Genomic DNA, 17,984 nt, shown 5'->3' with positions numbered 1-17,984 from the left:
CCACTAATGCTGTATCATCAGCGTATTTAAAATAAGTATTTTAAGTAATAAATAGAATAGTAAACTTATTAGTAGGGCTGCCACCTCTTAGTCGATTAGTCGACTAATCGGTCGTTTTGGTCTTAGTCGACTAAGATTTCTTTAGTCCATTAGTCATTTTTTATGCTTATTCATGCTTAATTAGTTATTTCCAAGAAACTTCTGAGCACATTTATGGTAAACACAAGATTTAAAGTCGTGCTTTTGCAGGATTAATTGTGGAGAAACTCAGTTTTACAGATGGTTAATTAACTACATTTATATTGTGCTTTTCTAGTCTTAACCACCTCTCAAAGAGCACAGCTCTGTCAATTAAATCAACTAATCGATTAGTCGACTAAATCCTATAAGTGTTAGTCGACTGAGAATTTCTTTAGTGGAGGACAGCCCTACTAATTAGGTCCTGTTTTCATGTGTGTGTGGACTAGGCCAGTGTGTGTAATGTTTAAAATTACAGAGTGAAAAATATAATTTATCCCCCTATCTTCTAGTGGAGGGGATCCATCAGGCCCTGAGAGAATTGGATGTATCTGCTGTGGACCCTCTCAGGTATGAACACACAACAAGAGCTCAAACTCTGCAGGTGCCTCTAATTTCTTGTCCTTCAGCTGAAGAACTTCTTATATCTGTTCAGAGGAGAGAGTAGACCTGAGTTAGGAAACACATACACAAGTTTAGAATGAAAACATCAAAAATCCTTCTCATTTTAGTCCTGTTAGCAGCATGGCTCTAGGGATAGTTATGTTGGTCCACCTCTTTGTTCCAGTCTGAAATATCTCAACAACTACTAAATATGTTGAGATAATATCTTGAATATCCTGACATTTATTCCGCAGAGGATTCATCCATAGTGATCCTCTGAGAGTTCCTCTGAGTCACCAGCAGGTTTACACTTTCAGCTTTAAAGGTCCAATGTGTGGCAATTTCTCAGATCTAGCGTTGAGATCATATATCGCACTCAACTCTCTCTCTCTCTCACCACGCAGTTCAAAGTAGGTATTACAGCTATGGTAGCCTTCACACTTCAAAAAGATGGTCTCTTCCTCTTTTCAATATCCTTTTTCTTTTTCTGGGCGAAGAAGAAGACTCCTGTTGTTGAAATGTGGATTTTGAATATGTGTGGTCCTCCATGTTTCCTTCTTCAAACTTGCCGGGGCCGGGAAACTACGATACCCGTTAGCAGCATTAGCAGCATTAGCAGCAGCTGTGAGTTTATCATGCGGCAGCGAAAACACAAAAGGCGGAGCAGTATGTCCTGTATGTCCCTTACACACACACACACACACACACACACACACACACACACACACACACACACACACACACACACATACATACATACATACATATATATATACATACATACACACACACACACACACACACACACACACACACACACACACACACACACACACATACACACACACACACACACACACACACACACACACACACACACACACACACACACACACACACACACACACACACACACACACATATATATACACACACATATACATACACACACACACACACACACACACACACATACACACACACACATACACACACACACACACACACACACACACACACACACACACACACACACACACACACACACACACACACACACACACACACACACACACACACACACACACATACATACACACACACACACACACACACACACACACACACACACACACACACACACACACACACACACACACACACACACACACACACATAGACCCAAACACACTTATTATGTTTCACTAATTCTATCATGCCATAGTACACCATGATTATTTCATAAATTCATATCCTGAAAAATGTGGTGTAGAAATTCAGTCAACTTAACTCACAGCAGCCAAATAACAATGATAAGTATGTTATTTGAACATGTGTAAGCTAAGCTAACCTGGCACTGCCTCAGTCTTGGTGTCTGCTGCGGTGCGCCGCTTCCCTTTTTTCCCTCCATAAACTCCGCTCTCAGCTCTCTGCCAGTTGCTGCATGAACTTCCTCCGGGACATTTTACTGCAGGTGCACTCCTTGGAGAGGATGTGTGCAGTGATTCCAGACAGTTCACGGATGTATAAAGTTATATGAAGACGTACACAGCCACCGGCCATCTACGTGTACTGTGCGTCTCACAGAGCGAGCGCCTGGTGTTTGCCTTTTGAGTCCATCCACGCCGTAGTAGGCCTAGCCCACGTTACCGACTCTGGCTTTGCCTTTGGCCCATCGGTGATGCTCTCTCTTAATACATCCATGCAGTGCCCACACTTGTTACTCAAGACTGCTAGTTACGTTTCTTTGACAGAGACTATGATAGTTACTAAGCAACCAAGATACATCTTCAACTGCGTGAAAGATTAAAAAGAAAACCGCGAAAATCCGAGCGGTCAATATGAGCGTGTATTGCCAAAATAGGTAAAAGTGATAGTATTTTCTTTGCCTTTTGTGTAATCCATATAAAAATATTTTAAATGAAAATATAGACTATTATAGTAAAAGTCAGGTACCAACAGGATTGTATTTGTTTATTGTATTTGTTTTTTCAGCAAAGTTATTACACATATACATTTCAAAACAGTCAAAATGACTTTTCTAGTGTTAAGTGAAAACATCTTATCATCTATTGGGTGGATTTCAATGAAATGTGGTTCAGACATTAATGATCCCATGTGATGAGTATTAACGTGTCTGTGCATATTTCACATTGTGTTTTATGGGAGGACATTAACGAAACCAGAGCAGATCAGTGATGTCTGTGTTTCTTGTTATTTCTACATGATCTTCCCGTTCCTCTGAGATACCAGTGAGCAGTTAACTGAGATGAGTTTCTCTGTCTCTCTGACAGACTGAGAAACTGTGCATCATGTCTAACAGTAGTTAGGACTCATGTTGGATAGAAAATCATTCTGACTCTGTTTCTTCCTCCAGGGCAAAGAGACGTGATCTGATGAAATGTAAGTGTGTTAGTTTGTCTCTAAATACACAGCTGATTTTATTCATTACAACATTACTGACAGTGGCGGATCTAGAAAACTTTACGTGGGGTGGCAAAGTGGGTAGCGAGAGATCTTGGCAAGGTGGCAGGTGATGATGGTACATGGGAACCCCCATATGTAAACACACTGCTATGCCCTACTATGCCCTGCAACACCCTGCTTCACCCGGCAACACCCTGCTACACACTGCTATGCCTTAGGGAATTGTGGGGATCTGGGAGTGTGGTCTAGACCTACTCTATCTGTAAAGTGTGTGTTGAGAAAAGTGAACTCTTGTTACGATTTGATACAATAAATAAAACTGAATTTAGCTGAAATTTAATTAAATGGCTTGATCATATTTACTGATACAGACAAATATAACGGAAAATATAACAGAATGTGTTTTATTTTATCTGTAATTATGATCAAACAAAAGGTCAAACAAATGCTATGATAGAGAAACTGTAAAACATCAACAGATAATCTATGTATATATGTAAATCTTTACATATCTAACCCTATAACAAATACAACACAATAGAAATAGCCCAAAACTGAAAACAATTAATTTCACTGATTGACATGACATGTTCTGCTACTGTACTACAATTTAAATGGAAGGAGAATATAAACAAACCTTATGGTCCAGGTTACTGCAGGGCTCTTCCTCCCTGTGTCATCTTCATCTGCCTCCTCCTGATCACTGCCTTTTGTCCCCCTCCACTGAAACAGCAACCCTTTGTAAACATTATGAATTCAAACATGCCAGTTTTTAATATTGGTGTTCTTATCTTTACTAAAATCCAACCTAATCAAAGGGCAGAATATTCTTACAAATCACGAGGGGGCGATTTGAGTTTTGGGTAACGTAATCGACGCGCTTTTGTTGATGCTGACTCGTCTTTAGCATACATTACATGTTTTACACATTTAACTATACATTAAATGTGTGTTTAAACTTCACCTGGGGACACTGACTCTTCACCTTCAGAGGGGGGGGGGGCACAGGGCAGGGGGTGGAGGGCCGCCGCACCGCAGCTGACTGGGTAACGTTTCATAATAACCATCACTAATAAATGGTAAATTAATAGTTAAGTTAATAGTTATTTTACTGTTAACTAACAAAAAAATGATAATTAATGCTTAATAATCATTAGTTATGCTATCATTTATATTAGTTTAACAGTTATAACACAGATCATAATATTTTATATATTTTATTTATTTAAGTATTAGTATCAATAAACATTATTTGGATGGTTATTATAAAGTTGTATCTGATGATTATAATAACTTGTTAACGGTTAATTAAGAGTTTTTAAAGCTATAAACTGTTTTATTTTATAATCTATAAACATTACATTTTTACATTATTAAACAGTTGTTAATTATTAAATTACATTTCATTAACAGTATCATAACTGTTAACTAAAGTTTAACTAATGATGTTAATAACTGCAGCTGTGTTGCGTCTCTTCCTCAGATTCCTGTGAACTCACACTCGACACAAACACAGTGAACAGAAACCTCAAACTGTCTGACAACAACAGGAAGGTGACAGTAGTGAAGAAGCAGCGATATCCTGATCATCCAGAGAGGTTTGACCCCTGTCAGCTGCTGTGTAGAGATGGTCTGACTGGTCGCTGTTACTGGGAGGTCCAGAGGAGAGGAGGGGTTCATATATCAGTGAGTTACAGAGGAATCAGGAGGAGAGGAGAAGGTAGAGACAGTTTGTTTGGATGTAATGATCAGTCCTGGAGTCTGAGCTTCTCTGATGGTGGTTACTCTGTCTGTCACAATAAGAAGAGAAAATCAATCTTCTCCTCTGTCTCTGGTAGAGTAGCAGACATCTCCTCCCCCCCCCCCCTCTGGTAGAGTAGCAGTGTATGTGGACTGTCCTGCTGGCTCTCTGTCCTTCTACTCAGTCTCCTCTGACTCACTGATCCACCTCTACACCTTCAACACCACATTCACTCACACTCTCTATCCTGGGTTTGGGTTCAGGTCCTGGTCTATTGGTTCCTCAGTGTCTCTGAGTCCTCTGTAGGAGGAGACAACTTCCTGTCCTGTGGTTTAAATGTTGGTGGAGGACGAAGCTTCACTTTGGTTCACATTTGTCTCACTGATTGTGTCTTTAATGTCATAAATGTTCTTCTGCTTCTTCAGTAATGTTGAAATGATCTCCTCAGGGATGAAAATGTCTTCTGTAAAACTGTCTTGACTTTGCTGTTAAATTTAATAATGTTTTATTGGAGCAGCTTCAGCTGTTAGTGATTCATGTCCATAAAGGTTTAAAGAAAAAAAGACTCAATGAGTTCACCATGTTTTAACAAATGTAAATCTGTTTCAGTTTGAAAATCAAAGAATAAAGATGTTTCCTTCACAATTAAGGTATTTTCTGTAGTCTCACATGTATCCTTCTGTTAACTTCACTGTGATAACAGATGAATTATCTGGTTAAAGAATGATTGCAATAATAATAATCATTGGGTATTTATGTCTTATTTCCCATCATTTCTGTTTGTTGTTTTTGTAATCTCTCTCTCTGTCTTTTGTATTCTAGATTAAATGTTTTCTCTGCATGAATGTGTCCCAGCCCTTGTTTTTAAATATGTTAATTGGTTTTCCTTTACACAAGTACAAAATGGATCCATGAAATGTAGCACGCAACCATACTTCAAACAAACACACACATCCAAAAACACAACATTGGCTCAGCTACACACATAAAATACAATAAAAATGAATGGATAAATAATGAAGGCATACACAGCAAAGTACTCTCTCTTATGACCTTATCAGAAAATCCCCATAAGTAAGTAAGTAAGTAAGTAAAATGTATTTGTATAGCACATTTCACAGATACAAATCACAAAGTGCTTCACAACAAATGGGTGGATACACAACATTTATACATTGCAGTTCATAATCAAAAAATAAACAGAAATACACTTAAGACACAGTAAAACCGACCTAACCACCCTATGGTCTATTGAAACGCCTCTTTAAAAAGAAGAGTTTTCAACTGCGTTTTAAAATGTGTCACTGAATCCAAGCAGCGTACGGAAGGAGGCAAAGAGTTCCACAGCCTTGGTGCCACAGCTTGAAATGAACGGTCCCCTCTAGTTTTAAAATGTGTACGGGGGGCAACTAAAAATCGCTGACCTGTTGATCGCAGACTACGTGGGGACGTACGCAGCTGTATCAGGTCAGAGATATATTGGGGCGCCTGACCTTGTAGGGCTCTAAAAGTTAGAACCAAAATCTTGAAGTGTATTCTAAATTTCACTGGTAACCAATGAAGTGAAGCTAAAACCGGAGTGATGTGTGCCCGCTTGCTAGTGTGGGTTAAAAGCCTAGCAGCAGAATTCTGGACAGTCTGGAGGCGACAAAGGTCTTTCTTATCAAGACAAATAAAAAGACTATTACAATAGTCTAAACGGGACAAAATAAATGCATGAATGATCATCTCCAATTCTTCCTTTGACACCAAGGCTCTTATCTTAGAAATGTTCCTTAATTGAAAGAAACAGTTTTTAATAAGTTGCTTCGAGTGTTTCTCCAGAGACATGGCAACATCAAAAACAACACCTAAGCTCCTGAGACTCGGCTGCACAGACGAGCCTAAGGCACCGAGATGCTGTTTTATGTGAGAGATGCTCTGCTCTGGGGCAATGATTAGTGTTTCAGTCTTAGCTGAGTTCAACAATAAAAAGTTATCATTTAGCCACTGCTTAATCCCACTCAGACAGTTGAGTAGGGAAGACAGTTTATATAACTCAGTAGGCTTAAAAGAGCAGTATAGCTGAATGTCATCTGCATACAGGTGATAAGAAACATCCTTGAACTGGCCGATTATATGTCCTAGAGGAAGTATATACAAAAGGAAGAGAATCGGTCCCAGGACAGAACCCTGAGGAACACCACTCGATAGACCTGCAGTATCTGACATGATCTGATTTATAAAGACCCCAAAACTTCTGCCCGTAAGGTAAGATGAAAACCATTTTAAAACTGATCCCGATATCCCTAATAGATCCTGAAGTTTATTAATCAAAATATTGTGATCAATAGTGTCGAAGGCGGATGTAAGGTCCAATAAAACTAACACTGTATGCTTTCCACAATCTGCTGACATCAAAATATCACTCGAAACTTTAACTAGTGCAGTTTCCGTAGAATGTTTTTTCCGGAAACCTGACTGATATTTGTCAAAAATATTATTTATCTCCAAGAAAGTAGTAAGCTGCTCTGCTACCACTTTCTCTAGAATCTTAGCCATAAAAGGGAGTTTAGATATAGGCCTATAATTCATGGGTTGCAATGGATCTAAACTGGGCTTTTTAAGAACAGGTTCAACAATAGCATGTTTCAAAAAGTCAGGAACCACACCAGTTAAAAGAGAGGTATTGATCATTTCTACAACACAGGGGCCAATACTATGAAAAACCTGCTTAAACAGCATAGTTGGGAGAACATCACTGTGACAACAAGAAGGTTTCAACTTATCTAGCAAAGTGGTAACCTCATGTAATGTCACTAGTTCAAAGGAAAAACATGGATGAGGAAGTGCCAAAGTACAAGCTTTTAAACAAGCGCGAGGAGGTAAAATACTAGATCTGATATCTTTAATCTTCTCAACAAAGAAGTCAAGGAATACATTACTGTTTAACAAAGAGAACACCGCAATTGGAGAGACAGATGGTGAAACAATTGAATTAATGGTGTCAAACAAGAATTTGGGGTTTTTCTTATTAGAGGATATTAGCTCAGAGAAGTATTTAGTTCTAGCACTTTTCAGAAGTTCATTTAGGGAAGTAGTTAATTCCCTAAGATAAAGCCTGTGAACTTCGAGTTTAGTTGTTTTCCATAAGCGCTCTATCTTCCGACGTTTACTTCTACAGCTCTGAATGGATGTATTTATCCAGGGGCAGGACTTTTTAAGAGATACAATGTTTGATTTCATAGGAGCTACTTCATCTAAAATTGCTAAACATTGGCTGTTAAAAGACTCAGCATACACATTGGCATCACTGCAACCCCTTAGCCTGCATCGCTCAAACAACATAGAAAACTTCCCAGCAACATCCTGGTTAATAACTCTCCTTTGAGCCTTCATTCTCAGAGGCGAGGGGACCCGAGGTAAGTTCAGGTTAAAGAAAACACAACTATGGTCACTCACATGTACATCCTCCACACACACATTTACTATCTCTAGACCTAGTGAGAAAACAAGGTCCAGGGTATGCCCCTTTAAGTGTGTAGGTCCTGTGACATGTTGCGTAAAATTAAAAGAGTCAGTAATGGATAGGAGATCTGTAGCTGCAACGCATGACATATCATCAATATGAAGATTAAAGTCTCCAATAATTAAGACTTTCTCCAGCTTAATTATAGAGGTTAAAAAATCAGTAAAGTCAGTAAGAAAGATGCCTGCAGGACCAGGAGGGCGGTAAATTAGCACACAATAAAATATGTTATCAGAACCGACCTTAATCATCTGTGATTCAAAAGAGGTAAAGGATTCAGAGTGGATTACTCTGCATAAGAATCTGTCACGATACACAACAGCAAGGCCGCCGCCTCGGCGTGCCGTTCAAGGTGTCCCAATCACAGAGCAGCCTGTAGGACAGAGCTCATTTAAATGTACAGCTTCCTTATCCCTCTGCCACGTTTCTGTAAGAAACATAAAATCCATCTTTTCCTTGGTGAAAAGGTCGTTGATGGCATGCGCCTTATTAGTGATGGAACGAGCATTTAGCAGCGCTAAACGGAGCGATGATGGCAGGCCGGTCTCCTTAATGGCACGTTGTAGTGGCCGCAAACATCTGGTACAGTCACGTGGTTTCCAGCGGTGCCGTGTGGTCAATCGCTGGTCAGGCAGGTCGGCCACCAACTGCAGTTTCCGAACAGCGTCTGCACCACCGCCCCACGATGACCAGATGGGCAAGGCGAGCTGAAGGCGACCCCGCAACGGAGCGCCCCCAGCACCCATATCCCGGGGAAAAACTGGCAGTAGCCACCGCGGCCGCCGCCCAAAAAGCTTGGGCACCCCATCCACGATGACAGCTTCATCCCGACCTGAACGCCAGCTCTGCAACCCCTTCTCTTTCGTCTCTTCTTGGGATTTCCACGGCCCCGAAACAAAAATCGGTAATCATATAGGCTGGGTACACACACCAACGGGGGTGGAAAAGTTTGACTATAAGTCTCCCAGCTGTTACAGCAGAGTCCTTCCATATACACTCCAATGTTCATCAGGGTGACACGGTCGTATGTCTGTGCAGCAGTGACACAGTAGTTTAAAGGCAGGGTTAATGTGACCATAAGAGAGCCCAAAACAAACAAATAAAAACGACACCAATGTGACGCAGCAGCGGCCATGCCGAACAAAGGCGCCATCATGCCACGTCTCCAATAGTGAGCCTCAATGCTCTGTTCCCCTGACTGCTATCGTATAATATATATATATATATATATATATATATATCGTATCATATAACATAATATCAACGACAACGGGGTCCAAATAATTCAGATAAGGTTCCCAAACTTTATAAAATTAGTGTTATTTGGACTGTATCACACATGTCAGATATTTCAGAGATACCAAGACTTCAAGACTTTTCTTAACAGTTGGCTGTTTATTACTAATCCACTGCAATAATATATTATTCCTAGCTGCATATGTAAGAATACAGTAGAGTCTCTGTTTTGTTAACACTACATATCTAGCAGGGAGACAAAGAATAAGAGACATTGGCTCCATCTGTAATTTTAGTATGTTTTCATATTCTGTCCAGACATTAGACCAGTATGTCTACAGTTTATGACCAAATGCAATGGGTTAGATTACCAATCTCTGTTTTACATTTAAGACACACTGGTAAAAAGTAGGGTTACAATGATGTCTGCTGTTGGGGAATATATGCATTCTATGTACAATTAGTTTTATTTTGTGAAAATTATATTTGTTGGATTTTTGTCATAATTGACACCATAACACCACATACATAACCTGTCATGTTTGTTAGAGTTCCTGTCTTGTGTTTTCCCACCTGTTCTAATTGCTCTCCCCCGCCCTGATGTGTTTCACCTGTTGTGTCACCTGTCCCTCGTTACTCCTCGTTCCCTGGTGTATTTAGACCATGTTCTGTCTTTGTCTCTTGTCGGATTCTTACTTTCTGTTCGTTTGGTTCCTGTCGTGTTGTGTGCTGCCTGTTGTGTTTTTCCAGGCTGGAATAAATCTCTGTTGTAACTGCATTTGGGTCCAAACCTTCTCTCCATCCTGACATAACCTACCATACACATACTGTACACATAACTCTAATCAGGATATCAGGATATCAGGATCTACATAAATGCACGTGTACATATACATAAATACACATACAACCATGTTTAAGAGAATAAAACAAAAAAACGTTATTACTTGAAACAATACATTAGCATTAGTCAGTTACTCTGTAGACTTCTGATGCTTCTCAAGGTATTCAGTAAATTGTCCCCTTAATTTGTAGAAGCTCTTAATCTTCCGCTTGTTTGTGTATGTTAGTTTTTCTATGGCCAAGCAGTTGGAGAGGTTCTTAAACCATAATCCCACTGAAGGTGCCTCCATGTTCTTCCATTAGTTGCAAAACAGTGTTTAGCCTGTAGTGAACATACATTGATTATTTTTTTTATTTTATTTTTTTAATGTCAGACAAAGTCTGTACAACCTTTTCCCAGAATTCTCAAATTTTTGAGCAGTTCCAATGACAATGAAATAGCGTACCCTCGTCTAGGCCACATTTAACACATACAGTAGGTCTGGGTTATTCTTATTAAAACATTGCAGAAGGAAAAAAAGTTATGTAAATGCGCATAAACCATTTAAATTGTATCACTTTAAATCTGGTGTTGATAGTCTGTGTCTTGGTAAACTGTGTCCAGTCTACTTCAGAGATTTCCCTGCTCAGGTTGCGTGACCACTCCAGACTTTTGCTATTTGAGGATTCTTCAGAATTATCCACAAACTCTTCAATGGCAGAGAAGATTTGACAAATTTTTCATGGGCGCAACCTGCATACTCAGCGCTGCTGCTCACCAAAAAAAAAAAAGCATGTTCCTTACAAATGGGGCGCCATTTGAAAAGGAACTAAGCAGGCTTTCCATGGGTATATGATTTATTGCCGAAAAGCATTGTTACCACAAAGAAATAATCTACCAAACACAAATTTCCTTACTTTTTGTGTTAAATGTATGACTCCATTACAGCAGGCGGTGCTAATCTGTATTGTCGCCCAAAAAATGAAAACAAAAAAATCATGAAAGTCCCCTACTATGGTAAGGCATATATAGTAAGTAGAGTCTAAGTCTAGGCCGTTTATTATTCCAAATAAAGTTAGTTATTAGTTCTTTCAATCTAGAAAATAAAGTAAGCAGAGTGTTTAAGGGGGGAATGCGCTGACGTGTACGGTAAGCGTGTTGTGTAACTTCCGGTGTTCCCGTGTTACAAACGCTAGTTTGCTGCTCCAGCAAAAAACTTACTCAACTCTGCTTTATTGTTTAAATTAGAGGCTATTGGCCTGGATTGCATTTTAATTACAATTGTTCTACTCAAGCACTTATACTTCGCTTCTCTTACAGCGACTGCCTCGCCGATCTTACAGTTACCAAAACGCTGTTAGCTACTTTTAGCATAGCCATTAGCAATGGCTAATCCCTCTCCCTCTCCTGCTCTCTCTTGCTCTGTGTGTCAAATGTTTAGCTATTCCTCTGCCTCCTTTAGTGATAACGATACATGTAATAAATGTAGTATATTCGCTGCTCTGGAGGCAAGGCTTAGTGAGTTTGAGTCACGGCTCCGCACCATGGAATCAGAATCGTATGCATCCGTAGCGCCATGTAGCTCATTCGGGCCAACATACTGTAGCTTCTGTAGCTTCTGCAGCTTCTGCTAGCTGTCCCCCGTCAGACCCCAAGCAGCCGGGCGAGTGGGTGACTGTCCGAGGGAGGCGTAGCGTTAGAGGGAAGTGTAGCGTTAGATCTAGACCAGGGAGTGCACATGATGACGGTAGCTCTAAACCGGATCATCTTCGCCTCTCTAACAGTTTCTCCCTACTCAGTGATACACCCGCTGAGAAGCCGGCTCTGGTTATTGGGAGCTCTATACTGCGATATGTGAAGCCGGCTCTGGTTATTGGGAGCTCTAAACTACGATATGAGAAGCCAGCTCTGGTTATTGGGAGCTCTAAACTACGATATGAGAAGCCAGCTCTGGTTATTGGGAGCTCTATACTGCGATATGTGAAGCCGGCGGCCCCAGCGGCTACAGTACCTACGGTCATATGTGTCCCCGGGGCCAGAGCGGGCGATATAGAAACCCATCTAGAGCTGCTGGCCAAAAAGAACCGTAAATACAGTAAGATCATACTTCACGTAGGGGGTAATGGTCGTAAATCGGAGATCACTAAACTTAATGTTGAGTCACTTTGTGCATACGCAAAGACAATGTCGGACTCAGTAGTTTTCTCTGGACCCCTGCCAAACCTGACCAATGATGAAATGTACAGCCGTACGTCATCCTTCCACCGCTGGTTGTCGGGGGTGCCCAGCTAACGATGTGGGCTATGTGAATAACTGGGGGCGTTCTGGGGAAAGCCTGGTCTGATGGGAGAGACGGCATTCATCCCACCTGGGACGGAGCCGCTCTCATATCAAAAAAAATCTGACCGAGTTTATCAGACATAAACCATGACAACCCAAGTTTGATATTAGTAATCAGGGGTGCAGTACTACGTGCCCCCCTGTGCTTCCGTTGGGGCAGTCACCCACTCATAGTCTAATAAGCATGGTGTCTGTTCCCCGACTCAGATCGGTTAAATCAAAGGTAAACAACAGATGCGCTATACTTAACAACCTAATTGGAATTAAAACGAATGCAACGATAGAACAAAATAGGAAAATTAGATGTGGACTATTAAATATTAGATCTCTGTCTTCTAAAGCATTATTGGTAAACGAGTTGATATCAGATAATAACATTGATTTATTTTGTCTTACTGAAACCTGGCTGGGCCATGAAGACTATGTTAGTCTAAATGAAGCCACTCCTCCCAGTCATATTAATACTCAAATTCCTAGAGGCTCAGGCCGAGGAGGGGGAGTTGCAGCCATCTTTGATGCAAGCCTGTTAATTACTCCTAAACCTAAATTAAATTATAACTCCTTTGAAAGTCTTGTTCTTAATCTTCAACATCCAAAATGGAAAACATTACAGCCAATTATATTCGTTGTTATTTACAGGGCTCCAGGTCCGTATTCTGAATTTTTATCTGAATTCTCAGAGTTTTTATCATGTTTAGTCCTTAAATCAGACAAAGTACTTATTGTAGGGGATTTTAATATCCATGCGGACGTTGACAACAATAGCCTTACTACTGCTTTCAACTCATTACTGGATTCAATCGGTTTCAGTCAGAGCGTGCACAAGGCAACGCACTGTTTTAACCACACCCTCGACCTTGTGCTGGTATATGGTATTGAAATTTAGGATTTAATAATATTTCCGCAGAATTCGGTATTATCAGATCATTCTTTAATCACTTTCGAATTCTTACTACCTGACTATACTAAATTAGATAAAAACCTCTACACTAGATGCCTATCTGACAGTGCTATAGCTAAATTTAAAGAAGATATTCCAACAGCATTCGACTCTATGTCATGCCTTAACATAACAGAGGACCTCTATGTTAACCTCAGTCCCTCTCAAATTGATACATTTGTAGAGCGATTGCTACGACTTGCCCTACGGACGACCTTAGACTCCGTTGCTCCCCTGAAAAAGAAGATGATGAAGCAAAGGAAACTAGCACCTTGGTATAACTCCCAAACTCGCAAATTAAAACAAATCTTGCGAAACCTCGAAAGTAAATGGCGTTCCACCAAAGTGGAAGAATCCTGTTTGGATTGGCAAGAAAGTCTGAAAACCTATAGGAAGGCCCTAAGAAAGGCCAGATCAGACTATTACTCTTCACTAATAGAAGAAAACAAGAACAACCCAAGGTTTCTTTTCAGCACTGTAGCCAGGCTGACAGATAGCCACAGCTCTACTGAGCCATCTATTCCTCTAGCTCTGAGTAGTGATGACTTCATGAGCTTCTTTAATGATAAAATTACAACAATTAGAGATAAAATTCATCACCTTTTGCCCTTAACTTCTAACAGTTCACCTTTAAACGCAGAGCCGCTAGAAATAACGACTAGTCTCGACATATACTTACTGTTTTTATCCTATAGACCTTCAACAATTAATGTTAAAGATATCCTCAGCTAAGCCATCTACCTGTCTCTTAGACCCCATCCCAACGAGGCTACTCAAAGAAGCGTTACCCGTGGTTAACACCTCTCTACTAGATATGATCAATATGTCTTCATTAACAGGTTATGTACCGCAGTCATTTAAAGTAGCTGTGATAAAACCTCTTCTGAAAAAACCCACCCTCGATCCTGAGGTCTTAGCAAACTATAGACCTATATCTAACCTTCCCTTTCTATCCAAGATCCTTGAGAAGGTGGTTGCTAATCAGTTATGTGATTTTCTACATAGCAATAGTTTATTTGATGACTTTCAATCAGGATTTAGAAAGCATCATAGCACAGAGACGGCACTGGTGAAAATTACTAACGACGTTCTAACTGCTGCAGACAAAGGACTTGTCTCCATTCTTGTTCTACTAGATCTTAGTGCTGCATTTGACACTATTGACCATTCAATCCTTTTACAGAGATTGGAACACTTGGTTGGCATTAAAGGAATTGCTCTAAGCTGGTTTAAGTCCTATTTCTCTGATCTATCTCAATTTGTTAATGTTAATGATAAATCCTCCAAGTACGCTAAAGTTAGCCATGGGGTTCCTCAAGGCTCAGTGCTTGGACCAATTCTATTCCCCTTATATATGCTTCCTCTAGGCAATATTATTAGGAAACACTCCATTAACTTTCACTGTTATGCGGATGACATACAATTATACTTGTCAATCAAATCAGACGAAACCAGTTAGCTAGCTAAACTTCAAGTGTGCATTAAAGATATAAAATCCTGGATGACCTATAATTTTCTGATGTTAAACTCTAACAAAACTGAAGTTATTGTGCTGGGCCCTAAACACCTGAGAACCTCATTATCTAAAGACATAGCTACTCTGGATGGTATTGCCCTGGCCTCCTCAAGAACAGCCTTTTTTCATCTTCGTAACATTGCCAAAATTAGGAATATCCTGTCCCAAAACAATGCTGTAAAACTAGTCCATGCATTTGTTACGTCCAGGCGTCCAGACTATTGTAACTCCCTACTGTCAGGTTGCTCAAATAAGTCCCTTAAGACTCTCCAGCTGATCCAGAATGCTGCAGCGGAGTTGCCTAAATGACTGATTAAAGGATCGCTCTAGATTTAATAATTAAAAGGGGGGACTCGCCCGGAGCCGGAGACGCTTCTGCTTGAGGCTGCTCTATGTCATGGTGAGTGCTGATTGGCTGATACACGTCTAACATCTACCAACCAGATAGTGTTGTGGGCGGGACATGAAGTGAGACTCAGTGGTGAGTGTTGATTGGCTGATACTCGTTTATCATCTACCAACCAGATAGAGTTGTGGGCGGAACATGAAGGGAGACTCAGTGGTGAGGTAAACGGAAGCAGAGGGAGAGACTCAGAGCTGTAGCTGAGACAAAGTACAACACCTTTTATTTCATTAACTTTATAATAAAACACAGATACAGATCATCTGCAAACTGCCAAATATGGACAGAGCCTTTCCAGTTGCTGCTCCACGACGGTGGAAGCTGCTGCCTTCACATATCAGATGTGCTCCCTCCATTTCTGTTTTTATATCTGGGATAAAGAGCCATTATAACTCTCTAATCTCTAAGTCTGTTCTCATCATGTCTATCATTCTGGGTTTGGGAACTGCTGCTTGTTGTTGGCGTTGGGATCTTCTTTTTGGGATTTTATATTTACATTTTAAAGTTCTTTTATTCAGCACTTTGGTCAGGTTAATGTGTGTTTAAATGTGCTCTAGAAATCAACTTTACTTAACATAAGAAACATTTTACAGACCCAGAGTTATGTTGCTTATAATAATTAACCAGAAATCACAATTAGAAAAAGTTTGATTGTTCATCAATAATGTTTACTAAACAGACGATAGTTTGTAGATATAGACCAAGATATAATAACAAGTTTATAACACTGACAACACTGCAAGATACAACTATTATAAATGCATTAAAGACATATATATATATATATATATATATATATATATATATATATATATATATATATATATAATATCACATAATCTTTAGATTTAAAATAAAATATCTGGAACACACACACACACACACACACACACACACACACACAGATAGACACACACATACTTTATATAAAGCTAAAATGATGTATAATTAAACTTTTAGGTGACAGTAATGTTAAAAAGTTAATTTCATGTTAAACTATTAAACCAATGTCTCCTAACAGAGCAGCCCCCCCAATCCCCCTATAATCACACACACAGACACACACACACACACACACACACACACACACACACACACACACACACACAGGGTGAAGCATGAAGCAATGATCCCTATATTCACACACATCCACAACAACATTAAGAGAAGATCAATTAACTCAATATATATACAATATAATATCATCTATATATACAATATAATATCATATATACAATACAGGCCAAACGTTTGGACACACCTTCTCATTCAATGTGTTTCCTTTATTTTCATGACTATTTACATTGTAGATTCTCACTGAAGGCATCAAAACTATGAATGAACACATATGGAATTATCTACTTAACAAAAAAGTGTGAAATAACTGAAAACATGTATTGAACACATATATTTTAGATTCTTCAAAGTAGCCACCCTTTGCTTTTTTATTAATAAGGGAAATAATTCCACTAATTAACCCTGACAAGGCACACCTGAGAAGGTAAAACCATTTCAGGTGACTACCTCATGAAGCTCATTGAGAGAACACCAAGGGTTTGCAGAGTTATCAAAAAAAGCAAAAGGTGGCTAGACATGTTTTCAGTTATTTCAAACTTTTTTGTTAAGTACATAATTCCATATGTGTTCATTCATAGTTTTGATGCCTTCAGTGAGAATCTACAATGTAAATAGTCATGAAAATAAAGGAAACACATTGAATGAGAAGGTGTGTCCAAACTTTTGGCCTGTACTGTATATACACAACATACTAATACAGACGATAAGGGAACATCTGCACCCTGTCAGGATCAACGGTTACCTTCTTACATTCAAAACTTATTTCATATTATTATAATAATAATCATTGGGTATTTATGTCTCATTTCTGTTTGTTGTTTCTGTAATTTCTCTCTCTGTCTTCTGTATTCAAGTTTAAATGAATTCTAGCTCTGCAGGAATGTGTCCCATCCCTTGTTTTAAAGCCAGTGTATACCAGGCTGTATTAAAGCCAGTGTATACCAGGCCGTATTAAAGCCAGTGTATACCAGGCTGTATTAAAGCCAGTGTATACCAGACTGTATTAAAGCCAGTGTATACCAGACTGTATTAAAGCCAGTGTATACCAGACTGTATTAAAGCCAGTGTATACCAGGATGTATTAAAGCCAGTGTATACCAGGATGTATTAAAGCCAGTGTATACCAGGCTGTTTTAAAGCCAGTATATACCAGGCTGTATTAAAGCCAGTGTATACAAGGCTGTATTAAAGCCAGTGTATACCAGGCTGTATTAAAGCCAGTGTATACCAGGATGTATTAAAGCCAGTGTATACCAGGCTGTATTAAAGCCAGTGTATACCAGGCTGTATTAAAGCCAGTGTATACCCAGGCTGTATTAAAGCCAGTGTATACCAGGCTGTATTAAAGCCAG

Source organism: Perca flavescens, chromosome 3, assembly GCF_004354835.1.
Source record: "Perca flavescens isolate YP-PL-M2 chromosome 3, PFLA_1.0, whole genome shotgun sequence".
NCBI classification, from domain to species: Eukaryota; Metazoa; Chordata; class Actinopteri; order Perciformes; family Percidae; genus Perca; species Perca flavescens.
This window is presented reverse-complemented; position numbering follows the sequence as displayed.